Source organism: Gossypium hirsutum, chromosome A10 (assembly GCF_007990345.1).
Source record: "Gossypium hirsutum isolate 1008001.06 chromosome A10, Gossypium_hirsutum_v2.1, whole genome shotgun sequence".
Classification (NCBI taxonomy): Eukaryota; Viridiplantae; Streptophyta; class Magnoliopsida; order Malvales; family Malvaceae; genus Gossypium; species Gossypium hirsutum.
In genome coordinates, this window is record NC_053433.1 from 20607464 (window position 1) to 20619757 (window position 12294).

The 12294-nt window shown below is 35.3% G+C and overlaps 1 non-coding gene across 1 annotated transcript; it reads right to left on the minus strand.

Moving 5' to 3' along the window:
* Positions 1-273: 273 nt before the first annotated feature.
* On the minus strand, positions 274-380 carry LOC121208942 (small nucleolar RNA R71). Its single transcript, XR_005904063.1, has one exon. It is a non-coding gene; the product is annotated as a small nucleolar RNA R71 (small nucleolar RNA).
* Positions 381-12294: the final 11914 nt, after the last annotated feature.

Sequence of the window (12294 nt, forward strand, 5' to 3'; positions counted from 1 at the left end):
CTAGTCATGTTGCAGATACTTTAGACAGTGGGCCAATTTAGTGGAATGCCTACCGAAGATCCTCACCTACACTTAAGACTGTTTATGGAGGTGAGCAATTCTTTCAAGTTAGCCGGAGTACCCGAAGATGCATTATGATTGAAGTTGTTCCCATATTCACTAAGGGACAGAGCTCGAACCTGGTTGAACTCATTACTACCAAATTCAATTTCCACATGGCAAGAGTTAGAAAAAATATTCCTTATGAAGTATTTCCCGCCTAGCAAGAATGCTAAGTTAAGGAACAAGATCACTGCTTTCCAACAAATGGATGATGAGTCCTTGTATGAGGCATGGGAAAGGTAAAAAGAATTATTACGAAAGTGCCTTCATCATGGAATCCCACATTGCATCCAACTTGAGACATTTTATAATGGTCTCAATGCTCACATGAGAATGGTAATAGACGCTTCTGCTAATGGTGCTCTCCTTTTTAAGTCTTATAATTAGGATTATGAAATCATTAAGAGGATTGCCAGTAATAATTATCAATGGCCAACCAATCGAGCAGCTTCAAGAAGACGAGTTGCTGAAATACATGAAGTAGATGCTCTTACTTCACTTGCATCTCAGGTATCATCAATATCCTCAATGTTAAAAAATCTTAGTACTAAGGGGTCTAATAGTCTTGCAGCACAGCAACCAAATCAATTTGAAAGTATAGCCTCTGTTTATTTTGGGGAAGGACATTTATTTGAAGAATGTCCATCGAGCCCAAAATTAGAGTATTACATGGGTAACCAGAACCAAAATCAAGGAAGGCAAGGACTGCAATCCAATTTCTATAACCCATCGTGGCGAAATCACTCAAATTTTTCCTAGAGCAACCAAGGGGTTGAAAACAGTAATACTTACGCCCAACCTAGACCAACCCAGCTGCCTAGTTTCCCCTAACAAGTTTAGAAACCAGCTCAAGTTGAATCATCCAATAGCTTAGAGAATTTATTGAAGGCATACATGGAAAAAAAACGCTACTCTAAGGAATTTGGAGAATCAAGTGGGCTAGCTTACTACTGAATTCAAGAACCAACCATAAGGTGTTTTACCTAGTGATACGGAGAATCCGAGGAATCTGGGGAAGGATCATTGTAAAGCGTTGACATTGAGAAGTGGAAAGGCAGTAGAGCCCAACATCATCGAAGCTGAAAAGGAGTAAGCTGATGCTCAAGATTCAGAGGAAGTTCAATCGAGTGTTGAAATTTTAGTTTTACAAGAATCAGAATCTATAAAACCCGACAAGGTAATTTCAGAACCAACTAATTCTGATAAACTAACAATTTTGTTAGATGCAGAATTGCCACAGAAGACGAATCAACCAGTTCTAGTAAAGAAACCACCACCACTCTACCCTCAAAGACTTCAAAAGCAAAAGCATAAGATTCAATTCAAGAAGTTCCTAGACGAACTCAAGCAACTTCATATCAATATCCCTTTGGTTGAAGCACTTGAGCAAATGCCGAACTACGTCAAATTCATGAAAGATATCCCGTCTAAAAAATGAAGACTTAGAGAATTTGAGATGGTAGCTCTGATGAAGGAATGAAGTGCATATCTTCAAGACAAATTACCCCCAAAGTTGAAGGATCCTGGATGTTTTACCATCCCTTGCAATATTGGAGCAACATATTGCAGTAAGGCATTATGTGACTTAGGTGCGAGTATTAACTTAATGCCTATGTCAATATTTAAGAAGTTAGGGATAGGTGAAGTTAAACCCACTATGGTTACACTTCAATTAACGGATCGATCCTTAGCACATCCAGAAGGAAATATCGAGGATGTATTGGCACGTGTATCGAGGATGTATTGGTATGTGTAGATAAATTTATCTTCCATGCTAATTTTGTCATTCTAGACTTTGAAGTAGACAAAGAAGTGCCAATTATCTTAAGAAGACCGTTCTTAGCAATCGGAAGGAACCTTATTGATGTACAGAAGGGCGAGCTTACTATGCGTGTTCAGGATGATTAGGTAACATTCAATGTTTTTAAGTCTATGCGATTTCCTAACACAATTGGTGATTGTTCTACAGTGTCTGATTTAGAGGATTTAATAGTGGAGAAGGAACTCAACTATGTTAAGGATCCATTAGAACAAATTTTGTCGTTAGACCCTTCGAATGATGAAGAGGAGGATGAATACTTAGCTTTGCTGGAAGCTAATTAAAAGGGATTTAATCCACAATCTCATTTTGAATCTTTGGAATTAGAGAAAAGGAATTATGCCTAACAAAAAGCGTCAATCGATGAGCCACCTAAATTAAAACTCAAGTTACTACCTTCACATTTAAAATATGTTTATTTAGGTAACTCTTCTACTCTGCTTGTGATTGTTTCAGCAGAATTAACTACTGAGCAAGAAGAGAAACTCATCTTGGTGTTGAAACAATTCAAGAAGGCTATCGGATGGACCATAGCCAATATTCGTGGTATTAGTCCATCTGTATGCATGCACAATATTATGCTTGAAGATGGCAAAAAAGGGACGATTGATGGACAATGAAGATTAAACCCCATCATGAAGGACGTAGTCAAGAAAGAAATCATCAAGTGGTTAGATGCGGGTATAATCTACCTGATCTCAAATAGCTCATGGGTAAGTCCGGTCCAGTACATGCCAAAGAAAGGAGGTATTACAGTAATCGAAAACGAGAATAATGAGTTGATACCAATTAGAACGGTTATGGGATGGAGGATTTGCATCGATTAATAGAAGTTGAACAATGTGACTAGGAAAGATCACTTTTCTTTGCCGTTTTTGGACCAGATACTGGACAGACTCGTAGGACGAGATTATTATTGTTTTCTTGATGGATACTCGAGTTATAATCGGATTACAGTAGCACTGGAAGATCAACACAAGACAACATTCACCTGTCCGTACGATACATTTGCATTTAGACACATGTCATTTGGTTTATGTAATGCACCTGCTACATTTCAAAGATGTAAGATGCCTATTTTTATTGACATGGTTGAGAAATATTTGGAAGTCTTTATGGATGATTTTTCAGTATTTGGAGATACATATGATGATTTCCTAGCCAATCTAGCCAAGGTACTAAAGCAATGTGAAGAAACAAAGCTTGTACTCAACTAGGAAAAGTGCCATTTCATGGTACGAGAAGGTATTGTTCTAGGGCATCAGATAATGAGACATGGAATCGAAGTAGACAAAGAAAATGTAGATGTTATAGAGAAACTCCCACCTCCAACATCTGTAAAGGGTGTTAGGAGCTTTTTAGGCCACATCGGTTTCTATCGAAGATTCATCAAGGACTTCTCCAAAATTGCTAAACCCTTATGCAAATTATTGGAGAAGGAAACAACGTTCAAATTTGATGAAGAGTGCTTAAGAACTTTCAATGATTTGAAGAGTCAATTAGTTTCTACACCCATAATCCTCACACCAGACTACGATTTGCCATTTGAATTGATGTGTGACGCAAGTGACTTCATGATAGGAGCTGTCATGGGTCAGCGAAGGAACAAAGTTTTTTTATCCTATCTACTATGCAAGTCGAACTCTGAAAGGAGCTCAACTGAATTATACGATAATAGAGAAATAGTTACTTGCTATTGTGTTTGCTTTCGACAAGTTTCGATCTTATCTTATAGGTACCAATGTGTCTATCTATACGGACCACTCGGCAATTAAGTATTTACTTGCCAAGAAAGATGCTAAGTCGAGACTGATCCGATGAGTACTTCTACTCTAAGAGTTCGATCTAGAAATTTAAGATTGAAAGGGAGTGGAAACCAAGTAGCAGACCACTTGTCTAGATTAGAGCCGCAAGAAGGGAACTCTCCTCTTATACCAATTCGAGAGACATTTACAGATGAACACATACTGAAGGTAAATCAAGTCTATAATACCCCTTGGTTTGCTAATATTGCTAAATTTTTAGCTTGTAGTTTGATGTCGATTGATAAGACATATCATCAAAGGAAAAAGTTTCTTCACGATGTGAAGTACTATTTCTGGGAAGAACCATACTTGTTTAAGAAGTGTACAGATCAAATGATTAGGAAATGCATGGTAGAAGATGAAGTACATAAGATTTTATACCCTTGTCACTCAGCTCCGAGTGGGGGACACTTCGGAGGCACACGTACTGCAGCCAACATATTGCAAGCCGGATTCTTTTGGCCAATACTATTCAAAGATGCATACACTTACATAAAGAGTTGTGATCGATGCCAAAGGGTTGGAAATGTCACCAGCAGAAATGAGATGGCTCAAACAAACATCATTGAGGTAGAATTATTCGATGTTTGGGGTATTGATTTTCTCGGTCCTTTCCTTCCGCTTTTTGGTCACAAGTACATCTTGGTAGCCGTAGACTACGTGTCTAAGTGGATTGAGGCTGAAGCATATCCGAAAAATGATGCTAAGGTTGTGATGAGGTTTTTGCAGAAACATGTGTTCACAAGGTTTGAAACTCCAAGAGCTATCATCAGTGATGAAGGGTCTCATTTTGTGAGCAAGTGGATGAAATGGTTATTAGATAAACATGGATTGAAACACAAGGTCGTTATAGCTTACCATCCGGAGACGAATGGGCAAGCTAAACTGGCAAACAAGGAGATCAAAGGCATACTTGAGAAGGTAGTTTGCCCAAACCGACGAGATTGGTCCAAAAGACAGGATGATTCTTTATGGGCTTATAGGACAGCATATAAGACACCTTTAGGGATGTCACCCTACAGGTTGGTCTTTGAGAAAGCCTGTCATCTGCCTTTAGAGTTAGAGCACAAAGCTTACTGGGCCCTTCGACAACTCAATTTGGATCTTAAGCTTGCTAAAGAGAAACGGATGCTCCAACTCAATGAGCTAGAGGAATTCCAAATGTTCTCATACGAAAATGCCAAATTACTCAAGGAGAGACTTAAGAAATGGCATGACAAGCACATTCGAGTTCGAGAATTTGAAGCAGGTCAGCAAGTCTTGTTATTTAATTCTAGATTAAGGTTCCAGGTAAACTAAAATCATATTGGTCTGGTCTATTTACGATTCATCATGTCTATCCATACGGAGTTGTTGAACTCCAAGGTAAGGGAGGTAATTTTCAAGTTAATGCTCAGCGTCTGAAACATTACTGGGGAGATAAAATTGAACAGAATCAAAATTCGTTCATTTTATCGGATGTTTAAATTTTTTTATTTTACTTTTTAATAAATGATTTAGGGTATATTTTTTGGATTAGTATATTTAAATAAATTCTGTATAGGAGATTGGAACTTAAGCGGGACCGCTGGAGACTCCTCCAATCTTTCCTGGAAATTGATTTTAACATAATTTACCTAGAAATTATTCCCTAAATAGAAAATTAATTTTTTGGTTTTTCAAATAAAAGGGTCAATTTTGATCCAAGTTTTAAATTGCAACTCAATTTCAAATTTTCATTAAGTCTAGGGACTTAATTGAATTATTTTTTAAAATTCGGTTGCTCTTTTCATAAATAATAAAAATTAGATGCCTCTTTTTGTAAATATTTTCAAAAGGCTTCTAAAATAAATGTTTTTAGTTTAACAAAAAAGATGATAATTATTAATATATAATTATATCTATTATAATATATATTAACTATTATCAACTTTATATAGAGTTAGGATTAGTTTTATTTTAATCATATTTTATTTGATAAGTTTTTATCTTAATAAATTAATAGCAAATAATAAATTAATATGCATTAAATTAATTATTAATTGTTATTTACTTTGACTAGAATTCTACTCTAGTTCCTACTACTCTCACTATAAATTCCACCATTTCTTCCCTCCATTCATTCATCACTCAAAACCCCAAAGCACCAAATCCCTTAAGTGCCACAAGCTCCTAGCCACAACATCACCCAACAGTTGGCCAACACACACCCAGCAGATCTCACGCACGCCTGTCCATCATGCGCTGTCTTGCGCACCTGGCCCTGCTCGACGCTTGTTGCTCTAGCCCCAACTACCTAGGCCGTGTCCTGCACCTACGCCTAGCGCCTGCACAAGGCTTGCTCGACGAGGCTCCGCACGCTGCTTGTGTACCTAGCCTAGCTCTCTCGCGCACTGCTGCCTGCTCTCATGCCCTTCCACCCGCACACCTAGTAGCGTTCCAACACCTGAGCAGTACACACCTTCACCCATCCTTAGCTAAATCCTCCAACCTAGCTAAATCCTCCAACCTACCTTAAATTGACCTATTTTTCTTTCTAACTATTTTTTTTGAAGTTCCTAAAAAAAGGTGGTAAGACCGATTTTTCTCTTAAATTTAAATTTTATTTTAATATTTAATTTTTTAATTTATTAAATCATTAATAATTTTTGTTAATTAATTTTTTGAGAAAATAAATTTTCCCATCTTTTGTTCAGGTTAATTATGCCTCGCAAGAGAACTCGTGCCTGCGACCAAATTGATGAAACAAAAAACAAGTTCCATTGTGAAGAAGCCAAAGCAAGATACGAGAGTATCTTCAAAAATCAACAGATGCATCCAGAGAAAGGCTTTACATTGAAAGAGAGCAACTACAAAAGCTTTATGGCACGTATTCATCAAGTTGCTAAAGCCCTCAATTAGGAAATATTTTGTGAAAAGAAACCTAGTGTGGATGAGGAGCTAGTGCACGAAATCTATGTGAATTTAACCTCAAGTGAGTTGACGGAAGTTCCAATTCGTGAAATCAAGGTACCAATAACTTCAAACGCTATTAATGATTTCTTTGAATTGACTGAATTCGAAAACGACGAATGTTCTTCCTTGATAAGCAATATAGAGCCTGAAAATTTGCAAGAAATTCTCGAGGAACTTACAGTTCCAAGTTTTAAGTGGATTGTGTCAAAACAAGGAATCTACATTTGTCAAAAAAAATATTTGAAATCACTCGCAAAGGTATGGTTCTATTTCATCCGTTTCAGCCTTATGCCTAGCTCACATGGGACTACAATTTCATTAGAGCGAATGACCTTATTATACTCGATTTTAACTGGAAAGACCATTGATGTGGGAAAAATCGTCCTGAGAGAAATGCAGAATTGTGCCGTTAGACGTTCTGGCCCAGCCTACTTTCCCTTTACGATAACAATTCAATGCTTGAAAGGTAAAATTCTTACAAACTTAAAGAAGACAGAATATAGCCAGGGCACAATCACAGATTGGGACCTCTACTGAATAGCTGGAGAATCTATTCTACAGCAACAAGTGGAAGAAAGTGAGGACCCCGAAGAAAAAGAAGAAGATCCCAAAATGCAATCAGCTGAAGTCCCAGATAAGGAGTAACCAACAGAACTAGAAGCTGAACCTGATGTCGAAACTTCAATGATCAGAGCGCAATCACCTCGCCCAGATCTTCGAGATGAGCTGTCAAAATTGATGGACATAATGCAACATATGCAATGGCAGCATCAAGCTTACTAGAGATACTCAAAAATAAGGGATGACTTGATAAGAAGTGCTGTTAAGAAAATTTACAATGACCCATTTATTTTTGTGCCTGAATTTCCAGATTTTATATTTGAACCATGGAGTCCATTATCGAAGAAAGAGCGAAGAGATTCATGCAAAGGCAATAATGATGGAGCAAAAGATGAGTCGGATTCAGAAAGATTTGCAAATAAATAAAACGGAGGATCTTGACTTTATTTTATTTTTGTTCTTAGGTCATTTTTAGGATTAAGTTTAATTAGGAATTTTTATTTTCGCATAATAAAGCAAAAGAGGAAATCATGAATAAAGAACAAGTTGCAAAGTATAAAGTGTGGCAATAGGTATATACATGTCTAGGATTGGATCTGGAGAGAGTTTGGTACTTAAGCAATCAATTGGACTCACTTCCTCTTTTCTAGAATCCTACCTAGTGTATAGTATCTATTCACTTTAAACAATGAGGACATTGTTCATATTAAGTAGGGGGGACTGAAAAATTGAATTATTTCCATTTAGAATAAAATTTTCTTTTAATTATGATTAGGATATATTTTGTTCAATAATTGGAAATTTTGTTAAGTATGTTAAACTTCAGTATAAATAAAGTTCTATTATTTCAATAAATTATTATGTTAGCTTAATATGATATGAATGTATTTTTAATAAATCATGCAAATCGTACCATAAATTTTTAGTTCCTTACGAAAGTTAGGCATGTATGAAAGTTTAAGTCTTTAGAATTGACTTAGTAGTTTCTTGAGGCGAAATCTTAGCAAGCATGGAACATTGAAAATGATTTAGGCAACTTTTGTTGGACTATTTGAGCCTTTCAAGCCAACCATAATGAATTTTTTATCCTTTAAAACCCAACTTTGAGACTATATGACCTAATTTTATTTGAACCCTTGCAAATTTAGCCATCACTTCTCTCTTAACTATCTTAAAATTGTCCCAAACACTAGACTTAGTACTATTCAAAGTATTCTTTAAAAATAAGTTTGGGGGAGTTGAAAAGAAATATCAAATGCTCTAAAATTGTAATACATTCAGTAAAATGCTCGTGTTAAAAAAAAGAGAGAGAGCATGACTTCTTAAAATAAAATGTACAAAAGAGCATGTGAAAGCAAAGAAAGTTGATGTATTGAAGGTAATTATTTTCAAGGTCCGATGCAAGCTGAGTCTAGGGTTTTTAGCCTAAAAATTATCTATCTTCTACCTACCCTAAGCCCGGCCACGTTACAATCTTATTAAAGACCTATTGATTCAAAGTTCCAATGCTACCTACATTAGTGGAGAGAAATTGCTATGTACAACATATGAAGACATAAGTTAAACTTAATGATTGCAGCTTAATCTTGAATAAGGGAATAAAATTACATTGGTAAGGTTTAACATGACTTTATTAGGAAGCATTTAGTCTAATTCTTACTATCATAATAGTTGTTGAGATTAATTTGAACAATATGTGTACTTAAGTAGCATAACTATCAAATTTCTTGTCTTTGAGCATAAGTATATTAAATTCATAATTTTGAGAAAAATGTTGTTCTAAAGGAATTTTTCAAAGGTGTTTCCGAGAAATTCTTTTCAAAATTTGCGTATTACTCGGGATAAGAAATGAATTATGTTTGGGAGTGTGAAAACACAAAAATTTACACACTTTTTCATACCCTTTTAACTTAAATTCATGCAAATTCGATTAAATTCTTGTCGAAAAATAATTATTTTTTATAAAATAATTAAAGTACGCTTAAAATATGAAAATGTTGAATTTTATTTAATTTCATAATTTTTTTTGATAAAGTTTGGTTATTTTCGAAAGATTTGCACAAAGGGTAAAAAATGGCTCGGCAGACACTACTAAAAGCACAAAACCAAGAAGCAATTTGAAGTATCGAGGCGAACTAAATTTTAGCCTAAGACGGTCCAAAATTATATGTATTTATTCATAACATAATTAATTTTAATTTATATCCAATGTAATTTTGGTTAATAAATTATGATTAGTTAATTATAAAAAAGTGGTCAGATTGAACCAAACTAAGTAAACCGAACCGGCCAAGAAAAGAACAGCCCAAAACCGTCCAAGTGCTGACCAATTCAGCTCATTAACTGGTTATTTAAGCTGCAAAGAAGCCCTTGAAGACTTGTTCAAATTGCAATTAGATCCCTCCACAATTGGTGGCTTTGTAGATTTGCCCCAGGCCATATTTAGCAAAGTTGAAGCCATCAACTTTGCCACATAGGCGGCCGGCCAAGGGGTGGCTCTTTGGCTGCTATTTTTAGCAAATTTTAGCTGCCACATTCTACTATAAAAACCCCTCTTGGCTGATCATTTAACACATCCTTCATTCATATCTCTTCTCTTGTAATTCTTCTCTCCTCTTTCACTTTTTCTCTCATTTTCCCATTCAAAGTTCCTTGCTCTTTTTCCAATTTCTCCCCTTGAGAAAGGGTTCTTCTACAGCCATTTTGGAGCAGCAAATGAGTGTTCATAGCAGCCTTGATCAGCGAGGACAACAAAGAAGGAAGAACGGAGCAACCTGGTCAAGCCATGGAAAAACACCATATTTGATTCTTGTTCCCTATCTCTTTAAATTTTGTTGTTTTTGTGATGAACATATCTATGAATATTTATGTTGTTGGAATGGTTAATTTAATCAGCTTAGCTTGAATTTAATACGTGTTGGGTTGATTGCATTTCGTCCTCTTAAATTATTAAAATTGTGTTTATGCTATTACAGGCCTCGGTAAAATGCTTGATTGAGTAAAATCATGCCTAAGTTATTCTTACATTATAATTGTGTGGGAACTAATGAATTAATTATTTAAACGGATTGAAATTGCAATTAATTGACACAATACTTAATCAGTGCATGTTTATTCTTCTAAGGTAGCTGAAGGTTAAATTAGCATTGTATCTAGCGATACACTTGCCTTGCATAACTTGCAAGATTATTGTGATTAAACTATTTCAAGGTAAGGATACCTTGTTACCTCACATAGTCATTTATGTTCTTATTAGATTTAATTAATCGTTTGAATAGAGATAGGAATATGCAAAAGATTAGTTCAATTTAATGAGTATGTATGTACAATAACATGTTTGCTTATTAAAATCTATTTAATCGTTTGAATTGACATAGGGATGTGTTAAGAGATGAATGGATTTGTGTAGGTGAGTATGTTCATAAGTTAGTAAATTACCAAGTTGCCGTGAATTTATTCGTAACAACATAAACATGAGTTTAATAATTCTAAGTTAAAAAAAATGTAATTAATCCAACACAATTATGTCATCTTGATTAAATCATATTTTGAAATCGTGCATTAGAACTTTTATTTTTATTTAGGTTAAAATATATATTTTTTAATCACCCTTTTCAAAAAAAAAATTTTTTTTCACCAAAGTGTTTTAAATTGCATTCATAAATAATTCTTTTCACAGTCCCTGTTGGTACGATAACTCGACATTTACTTGTCACTTCATTACTTGTTGCGATTATGTACACTTGCACATTTTCGTCATTCCAATACCCAAATAAAATTTTAAAATCATAAATAAGTACGAAACAGTGTTAAAAGGGGTCGTGTGGCCACCATCGAGTCCTCCGCTGCACCGATCTGTCAAGTTTGGGGATTACCTATACAGATTAAGCCGAAGGGGTGAGTTTACGTAAACTCAGTGTGTAATCCCAATAAAAATAAATAGACAGTATGCACATGACCACAGTCTGGGCCTAAGCCCTTATCAGTAACAGTATCAATTTACGTTTGGCCTTACCCCATCTCAATACAAAATCAGTCATGCAGTTGGGCCTTGGCCCATCAACGTATCAGTAGCACTAAACAGTGGTTTATAGTTGAGCTATCAATAAATTAGACCCGAGGCCTTTCAATACACTTCCTCTGAACAATACCAACCCCCATCCCAATGTAATGCAGCATATGGTAATGACATGCTATATCATGGCAACAATGCATACAATATCAACTCATTAAACATCATTATGCTCGATAACATATAAATATATATATATAAGTCAAACAGTCATTACAGTCAATTGGGGGCCTAACTGGTGCTTACCGACCCTATAATAGGTTCACAGTCGACTTGGGCGACCCGTGCAACCTTAGAAAACATTTCAGTAAAATGGGCTCACATGCCCATGTGGTTTGCCTGTGTGGCCCACACGGCTTGGCCCAGAATCCCACATGCCTGTGTGGTTTACCCGTGTGGTGACCACATGATTATTGAACTATTTTAATTTCAGTTATGGTATTTATTTCCTATTTAATTTCTGGGTTATTTTTTATGTAAATTGAACTTTTTGACTGTTGATTTTACTTTGGATTTTCACTGTTTCAAGGATTTTTAAACTGCAAACTCAACAAAAGCTTGGTTTAATTCAAAATGACATTTTTCTATACGGGAATGATTTTCTTTAAATATCACGGTTTTAAAAGCTTCTGCTACAAAATATGGTCTTAAACGAATCAAATTAAAGAGGAAATGATTTTGGAATTCACAAAAGTTAAATATAATATAATAAATGGAAACAGTTTTAACTTGATAAATTTGATTTAAATTCTATTCCATGTGACGTCGCTAGATTCGGCCATAACGTCTAGGCCAGGTTTGGGGTGTTACAAAAAGTTATTGTTTAAGAGTAGATCTAGCATAATTGATTAGAGTTGCATGCAATATTAGAAATATGATGACATAAAGCTACTCGATTAGAGTCAAATCTAATAGAGAGATCCATAAATCAAGTTAATGCGATAATAGGGGTTTTAATTAGAAAGAAAGTTGGATTAATCAACCTAGAGACAGCTGCTCTT